Genomic DNA, 22,011 nt, shown 5'->3' with positions numbered 1-22,011 from the left:
TTTGTTAGTTTCCTTTTTATTGTAAATTATTATTCTGTTCACTTGTAACAATTCGCATGTAATATTGCCTATGTAAACAGACTAAACTGTAAACTACACTCATGTATGATTAAGCGAACAACAATTGAAAGCAAAATGTATCTCATTTATGTACAACAAAAACTGTTAGAACCTATTAATTCTTATGTAGTCGGTCTCATCACTATGCCTGGTCGGTGGGGGGATCCTTTGAAGCAGGACCCGAACCCTCTACCTGGTCGGATCTTCGGGCGGTTGCCGCTGCTTCATCATCTTCCCTCGCCAAGATCTGCAAGGTCTCTTGCCACTCCTTTGGGAGGTCGGACATATCCAGATCTGGATTCTTTGGTCGCAGGGTATAAATGGACCCGATCGCCCAGTCGGCAGCCTTATCCTCGAGCTCCTTTGACTGGATCCGCATTTCTTCAGTCAGGGAAGCAACTTTTCCCTGACTCTCCTGGAGTTCGGCCTCAAGAGCTAGCCTTCCCTTTTCGGAGGCCTCCCTCTCTTGTTCTGCTTGCTGAGCCCGTACTAAGGTCATCCAGAGCTCCTGGTCCTTCTCTCCAACCTCTTTGGAGAGTCTAGCAGTTGTCCTCTGAAGCTCTTTCATTTCCTCCGCGCGTCGCTCAAGCTCCGTCTTTTGAAAGTCGACTGTACGCATGGTGGCCGTCTTTTGGTTCAAATATCTGTTCGTTACCTCATCAGACAGCACTCTTTGTGCTTTGATGTCCTGCAGGCTCTGTTTGAGCTTTGACGTCCTGCAGGCTCTGTTTGAGCTTCGCGATCTCCTCTTTCAGATCATTTTCCCCCTTCGCGGCCCCCAGCCGAGCTTTCTCCATGGACATCCTCATGGCGAGCAGAGCCTGCGAACAAAAAGTGAGTTAAAATGAAAATGGCGGACAAACTCAAGCATAGTTCGTTTACCTTGCTTAGATGCTGGAACGACGTGGTCATCAGGTCGTCACCTGTATCGGCGAACTCATCATATGACTCCGATAGCCCACACTCGAGCAGAGAGTAGACTATCAGCTATAGGTATTCGGGCAAGTTCCTCAACGAATCCAGCACTGGTGTGTCCTTCACCTTGTCGGCAACAACCGTCTCGTCCGCGGGTTCCTTGCCCGACCTCCTTCCAGCACCCCGCCGCGAACTCAAAGGTTCAACCTCTGATTCAGTCTCTGACTCGTCGGCCTGAATCTGCCTCCTTTTCTTCGATCGCTGGGCCAGAGCCTTTCGCCTCGGACGAGCAGGCAATGTCTGAGTGACCTGTTCTATCCTGGTCGTTTCTTCCACAGGACGGGGCTGGGAAGGCACTGCAGTTCGCACTGGTTGCGCCGCTGTGGGGCGAGCAGCTTCGGCCTCCCTGGCTCTCCTCGATCGAGGGAAGTTAAATGGTGCTCGTCGGGGCGCTCGGATTCTTTCGGAGGCATGGTCGCTGCATACAAGTATGTTAGTAACTAAACAAAAATTATTCTACGACCAGAAAGGAATCAGCGTCTAACTTACATTCTGGGGACTCTAAAGACGCGTTGTCGCTGAAAAAACCGTACTTTCACAAGTTCACGATCGTCACGAGCTTCCTCGCGTCCTGACTTTCTTCAGGGAGAACCCCAAAAGACACGATCCTATCCGGGTCAGTGAACAGGTCCAGGCTGGTCGTCTTATTAGCTACAAAAGAATGCAGGTCGTTAGAAAAAGCGAGCGCACAGTTAATGAATCTAGCGAAGAGGAACCTACTTGGTTTCTAAAAGCGGCAGTAGCCGTCGTAGCAGAAGAAGAAGAACTTCGTCTTGTAGGCCCCCGCGTTGCTGGGATAGCTATGTATCCCTTCGGCGATGGTAGATTGATGAGACAAGTAATAGGAGTCTTTGTCCTTACTCCTTTTGAGGAAATACGAACAGCCGAGATCCATCGCTGTTAGCTCGCCCAAGCCGCTCTCGCGGTAGGCGATGTACATCGTAACAGCGATGACATACGCGTTTGGCATTAATTGCATTGGTGCGATCCCGAAGTGATCCAGAACCGACCTAATAAAAGGGTGGAGAGGAATCGTCCCCCCACCCTTGAAGATCTCTTCGGAGATCGCAGCTAGGCCATCGGAAGGATGCCGCAACGACCGGGTGGCGACGAGGAACACCTCTGCACGGACGTCGAACTGTCTCTTTATCCTCTCGAACTCTTCTGGGGTGAGAACCGAGAAGACCTCAAGGGATTCGTCCACGGGAACATCCCGCGAAGACGAACCAGATCCTTCTTCTGATCTGGATGCTAAGGGTTCCATTCCAGAGTCTACAACACCGACAGACAAAAGGTCATTTTAGCCATCGTACGTCGCCCCGTACGGCGGCTTAGAGCAAATTCCCTAGAACCTAACTATGGCTCGAGCCGCCATTCACGGCAAGAATCCAACTCCGGCGTCGCGTCTCTGACGAAACATCAGATGACCCAACGCCATTGCATCGCAAACAAAAAAAAAAAAAGGGGAGGGAACAAGAACAAAAAACCCTTACCTTTTGGGGGAGGTGATCGTGAACGGTTCTTGCTTCAGGTGTCGAAGAAATGACAATCGGAAAAGAAAGGCTTCCGATTTGCAGAGAGTTTTCGCTCGAGGCAAAAGAATTCTGGTGGCCTCATCTGAAAAATATGGGTTTTTATATGGACTACGAACTGACGTCTACCACCCCTCAAAATCGAAATGACGCCTTTCTCTCTCTCCGCATTAAATGCGCCCCATGCCGCATTTATTGTTGAGATGAGGGTTGTCGTTTCGGGCGTGTCATGCAATTAATGCTCTACCAAAGCATTAACGCGTTAGCATACAACGCATTTAATGCACCTGGCAGGCGCCTGACACGCGCAGAGCGCATTTGTCAATGCAGAAACGATCTCATTAAATCCCTCTCTTTAAGGCATGATAAGGGACGCCCGATGAAGCCAGGACGCTTGGGCGATGGTTGTCAGATCGTTCAGACGAGGTTCGCGCGAGGTCATGTTCGTAAAAGGTCCTATCTCGAGCTTCTTTCATTCAGGTCGGAATTATCAAAACCTCCAACCGCGGCATGACTTAGTTTCCGAGGCTCGATCCTCAAACCTTAAAAACTAGGGGACTTCTGTTATGCCTGGGAAATCAAGGGCTGACGTGGGAAATCACGTGATGGAGCGTGACCTGCTACCGTCAGAACGGTAAGCGCACGTCAGGCCTGCCAGACGCTATGGAGCTCCCACGTGTCCATTCCCTGCTCCAAATCGCGTGAAATCAGCTTGGAAGGTGGGCAATGTGACGTAAAGCCGGATTTTGTCCTGACATTCACACCAACCCATGGATTTAATGATGATTATTTGCACTTATCTCACTATAAAAAGGAAAGACCCCTTCATTGAGGGGATTCGGCCTTTTTACACTCTGAATTAGCTTTTTCTCTCCCTTGTATCTTTGTATTTACTTTTCCTAATCATTTGTAAGTCAGTCTGCTATTGCGACCTGACCCACAACACTAATACAACAATCAGTGGACGTAGGACTTGCTACCTTAGCATCCGAACCACTTTAAAAAGCTCTCATTATTGCATTTACTCTATATATTACCCATAATCACGTGTATCTCTTGGTCAACACAATGTTACGCACGTGTCAATTAGTTGGTGTCAAAATCGCGCATCAACAGTGATGAATATTGAGTCATCATCCTTTTCTTATTCTTAGGTCTTTTTCTCAATACGAACTACCATAGTCTCCTAGTTTAGTCCATATTGCTCCGTTGAAAGTGAAATTATGGCGCAGATGGCACAACTGGACAATGGTCATAATTGGAAAGTGAATATATTTCGGTGTTGAAAACTAAAAGTGATGAATATGAATCATCATCATTTTTTTAAGCTTTAGATCTTGTGATAACGTATAGTGGCCCTCCAATCTTTTTCTGAGCATATATACAAACTGTCATTTGCTCATTCTGGACACCTATTCATTCACATAAGACTCTGATTTCAGGAGAAGGCAAGGGTTGTACCCAGTTTGCAACCCTTCAAGAAAAACAATAATTCAAGGTCGATTGTTGGTACAAGAATAAACCTTAGTCAACAATAACATATTGGTTTTGCAATAAACCAATAGTAATTACTTAAATTACCATGTTTAGTTGTTATCTTATATTACTTAGATTATCACGTTTAGTTGTCATCTTATATTACTTAAATTACTATATTTAGTTATCAAGTAATATAATATTCTAGTAATTCTCTAAACCTAATAGTAATTACTATTGATTATATAAGTGGTAATCTGATTACCTCCATTTTCTTCGATATTTTAAGATTACTTGATAATCTTAATTTTATTACAATTTTACCCTTAACAATTAAAAGTTTTAGACAATAATACCCTTATTTTGAGATTAATTTATATGAACCTACTATTACAATTTTACCCTAATTAATTAAGTTTTTGGACAATAATGTCTTTTATATTTAAAACAAATTGTAGGACACCCACCATCGGCAATCATCGGAACGATACACAATCGGTTTGATATGACTGGTTGTGTGCCAATCTATCTGTTTTTGGCTATGTCAATGGTTGGAAACGGCCATATGGACAATAAGTATATTTTTTTGTGCAGCATTTAATATTGTTCATAATCTAAATTAATAACCTTTATCATTATTAATGTTACTGATACACTAATTAACTTTGCTCTATATATATGAAGTTATGATCCACTTATATTTCACAAAAGAGAAAACAAACTATATAAAAAAGAGATAGGATGATGGAAAAGTTACAGAGTTTTCACTATGCTTTGCTTGCTGGTTTCACTCTTGCTGTTCTGGTCAATGTTCTGAAAACCGGACCGGGAGCTGACCCGGCCAAACGGCCGGTTCCCGGTTCGAACGGTTTGACCGGTCCGACCGGTGATGTCAGCATGCTGACATCAGCATAATGTCATGCTGATATCAGCATGCTGAAATAAGAAAAAATGTAAAAAAAGCAAAAAAATTCAAATTTTCTATCTAATTAAAGTTTAAAAACCATAAAAAACAACCCTACAACAATAATTTCTTCATCTAATTAAAGTTTAAAAACCATCAAACCAACTCTACAACAATAATTTCTCCATCTAATTAAAGTTTAAACTTTAAAAACCATCAAACCAACCCTAGGCTACAACAATAATAAAACCATCAAAGTTTGATAGTTAAAGTTTACAAATTCAATACTCAAGTCTAAAGTCTAAACTCTAAAGTTTCAAACAACATTAAAGACTTAAAGTCATTACAAGTAATATCATCAATTATCAAATATGAATCCACCAATGGCCAACCATCAAAATTACAAAATATCAAAATACCTACCAATCCACCAACCAACATATAAAATTACATAATATCAATCCATTCCACCAACCCAACCACAAAAAAATTCAATAGAAGGTCACGGCAAATGGCAGCTCGTAGATGGCAGCAGACGGCGGCAGACGGCAGCAGATGTGAAGGCTGAAGCTAAAATCTAAGCTGAAATGACTTATCCAGCAGATCAGCAATGGAGATGGTGATGATTAAAGAGTTCACGTTGAAGACTAGAAGACTGGAAGTTGAAGAATGAAGCGCTGAAGCAGAGTAGAGCAGACTGCAGACCGAAGACTTGAAGACTGAAGAGTGAAGACGTGAGGCGCTGAAGCTTAGCTGAAAGCTTGAAGGAGATCTGACATTGCTTCTGAGATCTCGAATGGAGGACACGAAGAGGAGGACTAGACTGGAGGAGATCGTGAATGGCAGCAGCAAACGGCAAACCAGAAGAAAAAGTGAAAAATTGAAGGAAGAAGGCGACGGCTCTGTATCAGTGTATCTGTAGCCAAAAGTAAAAAGAATGTTGAGATCTCGAATGGAGGACACGAAGAGGAGGACTAAACTGGAGGAGATCGTGAATGGCAGCAGCAAACGACAAACCAGAAGACAAAGTGAAAAATTGAAGGAAGAAGGCGACGGCTTTGTATCAGACTATCAGTGTATCTATAGCCAAAAGTAAAAAGAATGTGTTTTTTAATAAAAGTATTTTGAGGGTTTGGTTTGAGTCTGACAACAGTTTGACTTTTATGTGTGTGCATGTGATTGTTTTGAATTTAAAATTTTTTTTTTTAATTTCATTTTCATGTGTTAAACCGGAAATGTGTGGATCGGAAATTTTTTAAATAACAGTTGGACCGTCGGTTGGCTACAGTGTGACGGTCCAACCGCGGTTTGAAACGGTTTAATGGCAAATTCCGGTTATTCACTCTCTTCAAACCGGAAATGCAAGCGGGTGGCGGTCCGATCGGTTCCACCGCCTGGTCCAATCCGGGTTTCAGAACCTTGGTTTCATGCTCAGGATCAATCAGGTTTGACCTTGTCTGCTAATATTACAGATATATACCGGATATTTGTAATCTGAAACTGACATATGTAAAGTTTATATTAGATTAATGTAAATTTTAAGTATTAAGAATTTCAGTTGAGGTTTAGTTAATAATTGATTTCATGTTTGTTTTGTACTAGGGACTGTCTAGACTGCAAGTGCTTACATCATTACGGCTGTGATCGGGTCGGGATGACTTCTATCCTTGGCTTGGGCCACAGCTCAGCTGGGATAAATTGTGGGGCCCACGGTCACTTACTACACTTTTATTCTTCTGGCTGCTTGTTACTGTTTAGGGGACCTGTCACCGGCAAGAAAAACTACACTTAATGGATGCTATTAAATTCAACCTTGGTAAATTTGAATCATGGGTCTAATTTTTTTTTTATTCAGATTGGTTTCAATTTAAGATATGGAATTTTTTCAGTGAGTCATGATCGTGTCAATAACTCATAAGAATTACTTTTATTTAGCCTTAAGTCCCGTGTTTTAGTCTAATAACATCAAGGCACTAATTATGATTTCAAAAGGGAACAAAGACATCCGTGCCCTTCTGATAAAAGATTAGTAATTAGGTCCTATAACATTGAAAATGATTGACTACATTCTATGCCATAAGTTTTTGCTATTAAAATTACCTGTGGACGGATTATATATAAATCTGAAAAATGCTACACTCACAACCTCTCCCTTACAATCCTGATATAGCAGTTTGTAATTGGTAAGCTCACAATGGGTCTTACCTAGGTCCCACTTGATAAATTACAGTTAACCAATTACGAGCTGTCACATCAAGATTGTGAAAGAAAGTTTGTGAGAAGAGGTTGCGGGTAAAATATTACTCTCTCTCTCTCTCTCTCTCTCTCTCTCTCTCTCTCTCTCTCTCTATATATATATATATATATGTTCAGGAAATGAAGAGAAATATCAATCTATAGAGAATTTAATATGATTAATTATTGCGGTTATATATTTGTGGGATTTTTAGAGAATATATATATAATTAAATTTTGATTTTGTTTAAAGGAAATGCTACGTGTACAACCTTTTATCATAAACTTTCTCTTACAACCTCGACGTGACAGCTCGTAATTGGTCAGTTCACAATAGGTCTCACTTGATAAAATGCGGTTGACCAATTATGAGTTGTCACGCCGAGATTGTGAGAGAAAATTTGTGAGAACAAGTTGTGGGTATAGCATTACTCTTGTTTAAATTTTAGGATAGTTGTATCCAGAAATCGAACGTGAATACTACTTTACTGGTGCATATAGATTCTTAATCAAATTAATAGGAAAGATCCATTTTTTTACCAAAAGTTTTGCACCTTTATGTATCCAATTAATTTGTCTTGTTACTTTCTCAGGTGGGACTAAATTTAAGGTTTATGGGTTTGTTTACTACATGAACCTTTATGGCGGACTCATTGGTTACACTATAACATCATCTATGAGCATGAAATGCGTTATACCTTTTTTTTTTATTATTATTTTTGAAATTTCCTTTTTAATAAGAATTTGGATTTCTTGTTTAATTAGTTTTTTGTAATGTTTTTCCATGGGCTAACGAGTTTCTAGGTTTATTTTGTCAATAAGAGCCATCCCAAGGTCAGAGTGCTTTCACATAAGTGATCACAAAAATATACACCGTGAGAATACCAATCCAAGGATCATTGTTTTTGCCATCATTCAAATTATTATTTCCTCTCAATTTAATGACTTCAATGAGTTATGGTGGCTCTCCATTTTAACTACTGCCATGTCCTTTACCTACTCCAGAATTGATCTTCGTCTCAACATTTCTAAAGTTGCAGGCATGATATATATACACTATAGTTCATTTATTAACTTTAATTTTAATGGGAAACTTTTGTTCTAGAAAAGCTGACGTAAGTTTTTTGGCCCACTTAATCACAAGAAACTGGAAAGTTCAAGGCATGATATATATATATATATAGAGGCGGTTGTTGGTGTTGATGGAAGTGATGGGCAGATTGTTCAAATGTTGGACATGATTGCCTTCCGCAAAAGGAGAGAACATGGGCAGACTTCTGGTTGGGATGCACAAGTGCACAAACTATGGTTAACAGCTGTCATATTTATTCCCTTTGAGAAAATTAATTCCTCCATTATGAACTCCAAGTAGCACAAAGAGATCGTCTCAGAGTGTTTGATGATAAAAGTTGGCCAATGTATACAATAACACAAACTCCAATGCAGGGACAGTAAATTTTGTCCATATCTTCATCTTCTTTTTACATGAATAACCTAATCATATTTATCAATATGGTGGTGGTTTATTTTAAAACACTTTTTTCATAACTCCTTATTTAATCATTGTGGCGTTTTCGATCTAGACAACAATATAGAAATTAAAATTTTCTCTTAATTTGTTCTTATTTAAGCTCACGAGGTCTCGGATCCATGGGGGGACAGGTCAAACAAAAACCAAGTCCAATCTTCTTTTTATGGGCTAGATCAAATCAATGATGTAGGAGATAAGATGGATGCTGGCCTAATTTGTTTCCTTTCATTCATTATTGGAGATTATAATCTTACGAACTTTCCTTTCCTTTCCTTTCAACGCTGAAAAACTATTGAATCCTAAATATTGTCTGGAAACTAATATTTTCAAGTAGAGAATGGGGGACAAATTTGTTAGGACTAAATATACTAATTTTGACTATTAATTATTTGAAGTGTGTGAAGAAGAAGAGATATCTGAAGAATGCTTAACATAATTAACACTATGAGGTTGTTGGTTGATATGTCAAATAGGTCATTTTCTCACCTATTTTAAGGTCAATAGAAACATTATATTATATCTTACACATCTCGTGCACATCTTGTGCTGCACTGTGTTTTTTTTTTTTTTTTTTTATACAAATTGTATTAAGTCATATAATTTCAAATCGTACAATTTCAACATTATGTTTATGATGGCATGCAATGAACTCGAGAAAGAATTAGAATGTCAAGTATTTTCTAGTCCTCAGGCTACATTAAACAATGGCAACATAGCCTTATATCGACTCTGTTTAAACATAATGAGATGAAGTTATACAAAAAATAAAAAAAAATATGCCGCACTAACAATTGATATCAATTTCAATCAATTTGTGTTCGCTTTTTACAGAGAAGAATATGATTTATCTGACAGTCTATCCATGTAGTAAGTAGCCAGAAAAGAATGAAAATTAGTATTTCTCATAAACGTCACATGAAACCCTACATGCGGATAATTGCAAGCTCAATTGTAGATATGGAGACGACGATACCTATGCAGTACTTGATCACATTATATTTAGTTGCTTCCACCTAGCCTTTTAATGCATGAATTTCTTGTTGAAGAAAACAAAAACAAAAAAAAAAAAAAAAAAAAAATCTTCCAAGTTTAATAATAGCATATGTCAATATGCAATAATAAAAATCGCTCATATAAGATCATAAAATTGACCGTGTCTAGTTTATTCGTAAAGTTAGTGGTTTCTACTTTCTGGTTGGCAAGCTTATCTCATATACGCCATATGTCTATATACAATAATAAAAATATCTCATAGAAGGTTATAGAACTAACCTTGTTTAGTTTTGTAACACTCCGTATTTTCTTTGTGGGTTTTATTTAATTTTATTTATGTGAATCTAGGGGGTAATATGTAAGAATTGAAACTTTTTAGAGATGTTTTAGTAAGAATTAAGGCATGGTGGGTTTATTAAGTAGTTTTGCAAGAGCACTTGTGTGAAATTGGAAGTGTGAAAATCTTTCAACAACATTATGGATTTGATTAAAGATGAGGGGTCTTTTTAATATTGTGTCATGCAAGGGCACATGCATAATTCTCCAGGGGTGAGATCATGATAAAACTTAACTTTATTTAAAGGATTTTGGGGTGCAAGATGTAAGAATCAAAGACTAAGGGATGCATGATAATTGGCCATTGCAAGATGGATTAAAGATAATTTCTTTTGGAGAATTAGCCCACGATTTTGGCACATTGTTTTGCCATTGATGGTTGTGAAATTTTATTAAATTGAGATGAGGAATGGAGGAGTGGAGAAAGAGATAGCCGAGAGAAACAAAAAAAAATATAAAGTGTGAGGAGAAGCTTGTTTTATTCTTTTTGTCTTTCTCATTTCACATTCATTCTCCTATGCACATTGAAAGAGAGAAAAATAACATTTGAGTTAAAATAGAGGAGAGCCGAGTGGTGCTTGTAGGAGAAGAATTTTCAGAGAAATTTTGGGGTAAAGGAATAAGGTTACGCATGCATTTTCAATCCTTTATCGTTTTTAATCGATCTTTCATCTTCTCTTTGTTTAGATCTTAATTCCTATAATAATTTTGGATCAAATAGGTGAAGAAGATAGGAGGACTGAGCACTTGAGTTAAAAGCAAAGGAGAAAGTGTGAGTGGAATATTATTAAACTTGCATTAAAAATCATGTGTTGGTTGGAATGATCATATGCGTGTGCATACCCGATTGATTGAGGTTTTATTTTAGTTCTTTAGTTCTGAATTTCTAATAAATTGAAGATCTCCGTGACATGCATGTGTTTGGAATCGAGAGTATGAAATTATGTTTATGAAAATATTGGGTAAATTGCTATTAAAAAGAGGTACTTATGCGTTGCATGTTACTTATAATTAGGCATGGCTTTTACATGAATTGAATGGTATATTGCATGTGCATTTCGGCTGCTGGAAAGGTGTATTAATGATATAATTTTGTTTAAATTGCATTGTAAGATGCAACTGCATGTGTGGGAAGTCAGCTAATTAAATTGTGTGGAATGAATTGGAAGGTTGTGGGTTAGTTATAAAATTGACTTGATTAGAAACATGAATATGGGAGGATACTAAATGAATTTTGAATTTTATATTTGAATGTTGTTAAGCTTTGTGATGAGTGGACGGCTGGAAAATTTGGGAAATAATGGGCATGAGACTGTTGGCCTATATTGTATAGAATGTGAACGTTTACTTTGCCTAGGTTAGAGATTGGCTGGATTTTTTTTTGGGTGGTAATGGGTATGAAATCATGACCTGGAGGTTTACTTAAAGTATATATATTATATATTTTTGCTGTATTGTTGTTGCATTGTTGGCTAGGTATTTTTGGAGTCATCAGTGTAGTAATTGCTGCATTTTCATAAACTGCGGACTTGATTAAACGTGATTGTTGAGTGGGAATGAGTGTTGGAAGTTGGTAAAAAGGTAGAATTGATATTAAGGTAGAATGGATATGAAGTTAATGAGATATTAAATACTATAAATGGTCCATTTTATTTTGGAAATTGCAGAAAGAGTGTTGAATAAAAATGTTGGATTTTTTTCTTATGGGCAGTAGGCTCTTGGCAGCAGGGGGTTAATTGTCATGTTTAGAAGTTTTGGGACCTTAAAAATTGATGATAAATATAGGGTGTAAATAGAATTTTACATGCTTTTGTATTTTGACGTGGTGAGCATTGCATTCATGATTACATGCCTTTTATTGGAATTTTATATCATATTATACTTTATATATGCATAAGGCATGCATGATGCATATTTGGAATGAAATTGTAGATGCATGATTATTGTTATGTTTGACTCCCGAATTGGAAACCATACCCATCCCCCCTTCAGACATCAGCTAGTATTTGACATTTATCCTCATGCGCGCATTGAGATGGTCCATCCTATCGAACCATTGGGATATCCTACTAGAACAAGACGGACGCCTGACGAGCTCTAGGCGGGATTACACTAGGCGGTTATTGGCCGGTGTGGGATTTTGGACTCCCTGAGGGTAGACTGTGGGTCGAGCATGGTTATCCAATGATGTTCGTACCATCCCGAGGGTAGACTGTGGGTGGTGTAGCTTCATGTCTGAGTTAGAGACTGGTTTAGATAGTTATGATCCAGGCCTCTAAGTGCTAGTAGGGTGGTGATAATTGATTTATTTTATATGATAGTGGTGTGTGATTTCATGGCATCCGAGAATAATATATATATACTGTTGTTGCCTTGTCATGTAAGTGCATTAGTGTTGTGTGGCATACAATTATTCTTGCATGTTTTCAAAGTTAAAGTTATTTTCGTATAAAATATATTATCCGCTCATTGGGCTTCCCAACTCACTGTTTTATGTTTTCTCCCCCAGAACCGTAGATCGGGTTCATGTGAAGCATACTCTACGCTCTAGGTTGGCCTTGACGCATGATGATTTGCATCTTTTACAAACTTTAGTGGACTCTGATACTACGTTTCTTTTGTAACTGGATTTCAGTTCCTGTTTTTAGAATAATTATTTGTGTATTTCTACCTTCTAAACCTCAAACATGCAAATGCACTACTTTTCACTTTCGTCTATAGATGGAATTGTTTTTATGAATGTTTTTTTTTTTAAAGAGTATTCACCTTCCTTTCGGGATCTTGAGTCTCTTGAAGTGCCCGGATCCAGTGGGATAGGGATACTCGGGAGGGGGCGTAACAAGTTTATTCGTGAGGTTAATGGTTTATGCTTTCTGGTTGGCAAGCTCATCTCATATAAGCCTATACTCAACTGTGCAAAAGAACGAAGTGGCATAAATAAATAATATCCAACTGATATAATAATAAGACATATTTCTCAAATTAATTATTTCTCACTCTTTTTCAAGATTTAAATCCAAGCGCCGCCTAGCAGTGACCTTGTCAATCTCATACCTGCCAAAAGAAAGGATTATTATTATTATTTTTTAGAATAATACTATGTGCACTAACTATTTTATACTAATTCAAGTACTAACATTGAAAATTTGAAATTCCCTCCAAAAAAAAAAAAATTCAAAGTTTCAATGTTAGTACTTGAATTAGTACAAATTGATTAGTGTACATAACATTACTCTAGTTTTTAACTTAATACTCTAGATCAATTGAAATATACCCAAAACCGGGGACGAGGGCGAGGGTGGGAGGTGGAAACCCGACTTGTCCCCGCCCTTGCTAAAACTATATAATATATTAATATATATTTAATTATAATTAATATTATATTTAAAAATCAAATAAGCTAAAAAAAGAATTCTGAGGATTTACGAGCACGAGGATATGGTGGGTATTTCATTCCCCCCTCGCGGATACCCATCCCTAGGGGTGTTCAAAAGAGTCGATTGGAACCGGAACCGGTGGGTACTCGGGGTTTGGTTTCGGTTCCTACCCCGAACCGATCATCAATGAGTAGGTTCCAGTTTTAAAACCAAAACCAAGAATTGGGACTAATGTGAAATAACATTAAAAAGTGGGGGGTTTTTAAATTTTGCTTTCATATATAAAAACTTTAAGATTTTAGGGCAAACGAATTTACCCCTACTTCAATAATTCTCATCGTCTCTGACTCTCTGTCACTCTCTTCAAGATTTTAGTCCCTATCCATCCCAAATCCCACAGTTTTCTCAAATGTTCTTTTCGTTGGGTTTGAAAGGTATATCACTTTGTGTTTCTCACTTTCCATTTTTCCTTGTGTAAAAGAATAAAGATTAAATATTGCAAGGAATAAATGAAATCATTAGACATAGCACTTCCTTATTCCATTTTTTGTGAAAGGAAGAAAAACTTGTTTATACTAATTGGTTCTTTAATATATTCTTAGTGTTTCATGAGGATAAAATTGTTTGTATTTACTGGATTTGTGAATGAATTCCTAGAAATTGAGTGCTCGATACTTACATGTAAAGTGTGAGATTTGTGCTTTGGCATTTGGGTTTATGCGTAATCAATTGGCCCCTTCTTTTACTGCATTTTTCTAGTTTCTTATGAGCATTGTCTTGGATTTTTTGTAGTACTAGTGTATTAAGGATGCTGGAACAAATTATGAATTTCTTTTGTTTACTTTAGTTTGCATTTCGATTTTTTGTTTACTTCAATTTTCCTGGGTACCCGAAACCAGAACCGTTGTTACAAGTTCCGGTTTTGGGTACCCAAGAACCAGAACTGTCGATCAATTCCGATTCTAGTTCCAGTTCCTTCAAAAAATATAGGGTACCCAAAATCAAACACGCCTACCCGTCCCCATCCCCACTTTCGAAAATCAGGGCTGGGGATGGGGCCAGGTAACCTTCAAATCGGAGGGAGCAATTTCTTAGCGGGGATGGGGTTAGATTTGAAGGTTACCTGGCCCCATCCCCAGAAATTGCCAACCCTATGCAGGCCAGCCTATGCTCCGCCCTTACTTGCAAGATTATTTGAATATTAATTTAATACATTCTTAATTAATAATTCGGTGAATTTTGTGATATTTATTTACTTCAATTATCTTAATTAAATAGATAATATAAAACTTAAGAATTTAAATTTACTTAGATATTTATTGATTTAAAACTATAATGGTAAAAATTAAAAAATTTCAAGACTTAATGAGCTCCCTTCCACTTTGTGTTTGTCTTTCACGCAATAAGTAACTTCATTTCCTTTAGCAAGCTAAAGCTGCATGTCGAGGGTTTTTAGTTGAAGAAGAACCATAGGGTCACTATAACTTTTGATCTTTAAGCCGCGCAAGAGCTTTCTCTGTGCCACCTTTGTAGGTAAGTTGCTTTGGCTTTTGGGTTTTCTTTACTTTTTTCTGGGTATTTGCTATTATGACTAATAGTTTTGTTAATCTTTGATTAATTTATCTTCATTCTTGCTTGTTTCTTCATGTTTTGCTGTCTCTTCTTGAACTTTGAGGTTACAACTAGTATTGTGATTAACTTGTACCTTGGAAATATGATTCTTTATTTTCTTCCATATAAATCAAGGTTGAGTAAAGACTCTAGGTTTCCAAATATTTTTAGCTTTTTCCCCGTTCCCAAAAGTAAAGTTATTCTCCATAGAGTTACTGCTCCATCCATTTAATTGAAAACTTATTTTTGTCTCTCTAAATGCTGGTGCAGAAGGACTTGCAGGGTTATGGTAGGAAAAAAATCTTTTAGGTGTTGTGAGATATCTTATGTCAGTATACACGCAACAGCTAGTTTTGAAAATTTGATAGACACTAGAGTTTCCTTAAATTGGGTTTTGCACTGTCCTGATATATTCTCTTGTTATGTAGACTTTTTGTTGGCTTTTGATGGACAATAATGATATTTATTTAGGTAGCTTAGTATAGTGTTTTTTGGGCTACATTCAATAACTATTCTGGGCTACTAAGTGCAGTTTTTTTGGGCTACAAAGTGTAATTTTTCGGATTGTGTAATGATAGAAATACATAATTTTTTTGGGCTTAATTGTGTAGTTTTAACTTTTATAGTGAAAAAATAGGCATTTATTTTTTTTTTTCTATTAGTATTTAGTAATACTAGATGTACAAACAAATCTTAAAAAATTTATATATAAATTGATGTGATAGTCTGACAGAAAATAAATAGAAGAGTGAATATACTCATGTTTGACGTGACAGGAATATATATAAACCCTAAGCACAGACCTAGAAAATTGGGCTCGGGTTCTGCCATTAAAGCCTAAGCTCGGATACATTATATAAGATTTGTAAAATTACATAATAACCCTTTATGTATAAATATTAAACCCCCCTCAGAAGTTACAAAGGCCTTCTAAAATTTAAAAAAAAAACCCCCCACTTCCTCCAGCTACCTTCTTCAATGTAAAAGATCCAATAACCCCTTATAAAATCACTCCAGGCCCCATTTATAAAGTCAAATTTAAAAAAAATACAGGTCTGTCCTTTTTTCCATGCCCGGGTTTGGAATTAAAAAAAATGGGGCCCAGGGTTTTAACAACCCTATGTAGTGCAAAACTTTTTATTCCTAGATATACATATTTTTTGGGGTGTCATATGCAGTTTTTAAAGACTACAAAATACATTTTTGCTTAGCAATGTAGACTATGCAGGACAGGATTTTTTACTTTTAGATGTGCAAATTTTTTTGGGCTATTTTATACAGTATTTAAAGACTGTAAAATGCATTTTTTAGCAGTGTAGTGTAAAATATTTTACTCATAGATGTGTAGGTTTTTTGGGATGGTTATTTGCAGTTTTTAATGACTACAAAATGCAGTTTTGAACACTATAGTGTAGAATTATTATTTTTTTTTTTTTTTGGTAAACTTGGTAAATTTATAAAGAATAAAGAATAAGATACACAATCCTAACTCTTGGAGAGGGACAAGAGATGAGCTGTACAAACGAAAAAGCAAAAGGAAAGAACACTAATCCTTATGCCCAAAAAGCAACCTGACATTTACCCAAAAACCCACCCAGGCTGCTGCAAAGTAAGGCAACCAGACCCTATATTAGAATAGTAAAAAACAAAAGAAGCAAAACGAGCTGCTAGCCACAACCACTTCAATATCAGCAGTTGCCGACTAAAAAACCTGCAACACCTCATGAGCAGATCACCAAAGAAAACACTTAACAGATCCCCACACCAAGAGTAAATGAACATCCAAAACATCATTTGCCTGAGTCACCAACTCCAGGGGAAAGCTTAAATAATGCACTAGTAGAGGGGAAGAAAACAAAGCACATGCTGGTGGGCAAACAACAAAGCCAAGACAGATCTGACCTATTAAAAAAACCAGCAAAGGACAATAGGCTGCCAACCATCATGACCATATATGTCATCAAAATCCTTATCCAGTCATCAACTAGATCCCCTTTTATCCTCAACAACCTAGCATTCCCACACCACCAATCTTTAAAATATCTGAAGAAGCACAACCAGCAAGGAAACATTATAAACCTGCAAGTAAAAAAAATCTGACATATACACAAAAGATATTCAAATTGGATAAGGAAAATTAAGAGCATCTTTAGCCCAAAAATAAACAAAAAGTCCAAAGGAGTCAGCTAGAGTGTCCTGAATCAGCCTACTATCTGAAGGCTCTCATCAAAATTATCCACTTCATAACACTAGTAATCTGCAATGTCATCACCAGCTAGCTTTAGCATGACACAAAAGTCACCTCCTGGTACCATCTGCCTTTTTTCTTCCAAATATGCATCAGCAAATCAGTGAGATCTATGAACTCTTTCATAAACACATTCCTTAGGTAGATTCCATTCCTCCACCACTCTTCGAGTTCTTCCTATATTTTTAAAATGCAGGCTGCACAATCAAAATCTAACAACCTTTATGACTTGTCACTTCACAAACTCAAGGCTCTTGGCTTTTCCTTGAAAAAGGCGTAGATTCCTCTCTTGCCATACTAGGCACACTATCACCGCAAGCAGGAGCCGACCTATAACAACTCTGATTTTTTTCCTTTTGAAATTGTTTGCAGACCAAGTAATAATATTATCCCAACAAGTCACCAGAGAGAAAAATTTACCTTTGGTCTAGGCATTCCTCCAAATGACCTGGGAAAATGGGCAATCGAAAAAAAGATGGTATTGGGAATCCATGACATAGCCACATAATACGCAAGCAAGATCCTCAGATCTACTCCAAGTTTGCATCAATAATTTCTTTCTAATGGCAAGCCATAAAATAAAAGAGTGACACGGGATACAAGTGCTATTCCATACAATAGAACATCAGGGCGTCGTAATATTCCCTATTGACAAATCCCTCCATGTCTGGCATGAGGAAAATCTAGTTTTTCTTCCATCCACGGTCTTTCAAAAGATTTCATCCGATCGTAAGGCCCCCAAAATAAAAGGGACTTGGTCCACAATAAGTGGAAATCTTTCCCAAAAAAAATCAGGCAATCTCCACTACCCATGCTCAAGCACGTCGTCGACAATGGCCCCGTGTCCCAGTCCCGACTCATAGAATATCCTTTGAGGGACAATGAGATTTAAAGGGCCTAAAGGGTGCCAAGAGTCAAACCATAGGGAAGTTGTCCACCCATCGGCTATATTAACCCCAATATGCCTTTGTAGTATATCCCTCATTTCATGAAGTTTGCGCCCGCTCCAGCTAGCATCCCAAGGAGTTTTAACACTCTAGAAGCTGCAACCACGAAACCTATAAGTGTGGATCCATTTGACCCATAGGATGTCCTTCTGAGACACCACATTCTAAACATGATACATCATTAGGGACACATTCCATGTAGCCAAAGGTCGAATGCCCAAACCTTCAGCTGATTTTAGAGAACATAATTCCTTCCAAACCACCTTAGCTTTACCTTTCCCCAAATTAGAACCTGATCACAGAAAATTTCTGAGGATCTTCTCTAGAGCCTTTGAAATAGAGGAAGGAAGAATGAAGACTGAAGCCTAATACACCTGCATGAAGGATAAAATAAAGATAACCAGCTGAAGTTTGCCAACATATGAAAGGTACTTTTTCTTCTAGGAGGACACCTTTTTCTCCACCTTTTCAATAAGAGGAATACAATCTTTATGGTACAGGGGAATAGTGACCAAAGGAACCCTTAAGTATCTCACAGCCAACGGGCCCATTTCAAAACCTATAATTTCTTTGTATATGAGAACTGTCTTGCTGACTAATGTTACGCATGAATGTGGAGCTTTTGGCATGGTTAGGGTAGAGCCCCGATATGGCCGAGAACTCTCTCAAAGCATCCTTAAGAGTCGCAATCGATAATGGGTCACATGACAAAAAAGGAATAAGTCATTGGCAAAACATAGATAAGTAATTTCCTGAGTTGCACATCTAAAATGATATTTAAAACCTGCTTCTTCATGCACTCGCCTACGAATAATCAAGGAGAGTACTTGCATCACCAACGGAAGAGATAAGGGGACAGTGGATCTCCTTGCCTCAATCCCCTTTTCCTTGAGAAGAACCCATAGAGATCACTATTAACAAAAACAGAGAAAGAAGTTGTTGTAATACACTCTCAAATCCACCTAATTATTTGTGGAGGTGGCAGCGTGCCGAATGCACCAAATTAATTAACCTTACTGACCTAACTATTGAATTGTATAAAGGGCAAGCAAGGGTCGATCCCACAGGGAATGACTCGATTAATTTCTATATTCTAAAACAATAAAAACAACAGAAACGCAAATTAAACTCTAAACAGTAAACCTGACAACAGTAATGAAAGGGGGTTTGTAATCAAGGCAAACTAAAGTAAAACAGAGAAATAAAATATCAGGTTAAACAATCAGTTCTCGGTTCAATATCCACCTAAACATGCATTGGACATAAAGTAACCGTAACATTGTTCTATCTCGTCATTATGGAACTACTGACCCTAGGAAACAACAAGCTCTGTTACCCGAATTCTCCCTTAGTTTGTCACTACTGAAACAAGCTCTTCGAGTAGATACTAACCCTTGAACAACCTAGAACAAGCTCTCTAAATTTAATTCAATGGCAGCCTTAAGAATTAGGAGAATAGATCAATCTAAGCAACAATCACGCAAGCTCAGATTATTTAACTTAGGTTATGTTATTCAAGACAATAGACCGAAAACTTGTCCATAATCAGCTATCATCATGCGTCACTCGTTGAATAGAAAAAGGACGATTACGTATCACAATTCCTAATTCTAACAGGTAAATTCTGATTAAACAATTTAGCAGGCCAAAACTAAATCACTCAAACAGGAATCACAAACAATTAAATCAGAATAACATAAACAATTCTAATAAAAACGAGATTGAGAACAACGTTACTGAAGTTAAGTTACACCAATGACATGAAATTAGGCTTCAAAATCCCCTTGAACTGAAGAAGGAAATTAGCCGCACATCTTGATCTAGAAAGCAAAAACTCTGAAAAATAAAACTCTACTGTCCTCCCCCCGTTTCACCTACCAACCTCTAATTAAATAACATGTGTTTTCCTTAATTCTTCCCCAAGAATCACAGAATTTCTTTCCTAGACATTTCCTAGAAGATAGACTTCCAGATTTGACAAAATCTGATCAGATATGGATTCCAGAATTCGTCTCCAGCTTGCACCAGGATTCTCGCAATGTAAAAGATCTTTTCTGGGCTCCATCACTTCATAAAAATAGTAGTCCAGGATGTGTAGATGAATCTGGGCTTTTGAATCACCCGTTTTCGATATCTGACGCTCCAGTTAGGCCCATTCGAAGATTCAATATTCAGCTAAGGAATCCTTCTGCGACTAGGATTCCAGATCCGGTTTTGCAACAACTACTGAGAACCCAAAAAAACTCGGATTCTCGCCCATAATACCTTCCTGAAAAGCTTGATTCGTCTACTGTAATTTCTCTGAAGAACACTTTTGCAATCGAGGAATCTAGCTCCCTGAAAAACATAGCACTGGTCAGAATAATGAAAAATCTGGAAAATCTGGAATTTCCTAATCTTTTCTCAATTATTTCCTAAAGTCTATCCAAATATGCCAAACTTACAAAATAAGCTCTAATCACCTCAACTAGGCATAAAACATAACAAAAAACATAATATGGAAGGAATAAAAATATCTAAATTACACTCTTATCGGGAGGAAAACCAAACATATGAAGAGTTTGAACTGTAAATCCCCAATCCACACAATCATATGCTTTTTAGATATCCACCTTGAAAGCACACTTTGGAACTCCATTATTTTTATGATAATTCCTAAAAAGCTCCTATGCCAATAACACATTATCACTAATCCATCTTCTCGGCATAAAAGCAGTCTGAGATTCATCCACCAGGTCAACCAAACAGCCTACTATTCTATTAGCAATGATTTTTGAAATGCACTTGTAAAGGACATTGCAACATGATATAGGCTTGAAATCACTTACTCTTAATGGCACCTCCACTTTCGAAACAAGAGCGATAACTGTCGCATTCACTTTTTTAAGCAGCCTGCCATTGTTAAAAAAATCAATAATAGCTTTAAAAGTCTCCTCCCCAATAATACCCTTGGATTCTTTGAAGAATTTGGCCAAGTAGCCATCAGGCCCTGGAGCTTTATCATCCCCAATATCAAATCTGGCCTTTCTAACCTCATCCATAGTCACTAGATGTGTCATATAAACGAATTGATGCTCTGGGACTTTCTTGGTAAACATATCTTCTAAACCTTGCATAGAAACCACTAGAGGGGCCAATCCAAGCAAACTCTGGTAAAAGGAAACGAAAGCACTCCTCAATTGGGGAATGTCATGCTTTGGTCTCCCACACTTAACCGTTGGATCTTAGATTTCTACTTTAGGAATCTCTCCTCATCTAATAGTGCTTCCCTGAAAGCTTCATAAAAAATAGCCTCATAGTCTTTTAGCTCTTGGTTATGAGGATCCATATCTAAAGCCCTCTGAATGACCTCCACTTCTTTACGTAAAATTGAGACTTTCTGACTGAGATTCCTTTGTTGTCGATTGAGAGCCCGAAAGTGCGGTTTGAGAGCCTTCAATTTTTTAACAATCGAGAACATGGGCACACCAACACTTTCCATGGACCAAATCCTTTGCACTAAAAGTAGAAATTCTTCTTTATAGGTTAGGTAATTAAAAAACTTGAAGGGTTTCGGTTTCAACTCACCATGCATGGGAAAGGCTATGACTGAAGGGCCGTGATCGCTAATTCCAAGAGGCCAAAAAAAAGAGTTGACTCTCAAGAACCAAGTGAGGAAATGAGCATTGCCCATAACTCTATCTAGTTTTATAAGGACTCTGTTAGTACCATGGGGCTTTCCATTCCAAGTATATATCATACCTGCTTTACTAATAATTTCTATTTCTAGAGTCTCCACACAGGCTC

General features: G+C 37.7%; 1 pseudogene; it reads left to right on the top strand.

Annotated features, from left to right (window-relative positions):
• Window positions 1-6,268: 6,268 nt before the first annotated feature.
• LOC116140145 overlaps window positions 6,269-22,011 on the top strand; it is a 32,763-nt pseudogene continuing 17,020 nt past the window's right edge.

Source organism: Pistacia vera, unplaced genomic scaffold (genome assembly GCF_008641045.1).
Source record: "Pistacia vera cultivar Batoury unplaced genomic scaffold, PisVer_v2 Contig364, whole genome shotgun sequence".
Classification (NCBI taxonomy): domain Eukaryota; kingdom Viridiplantae; phylum Streptophyta; class Magnoliopsida; order Sapindales; family Anacardiaceae; genus Pistacia; species Pistacia vera.
This window is presented reverse-complemented; position numbering and strand designations above follow the sequence as displayed.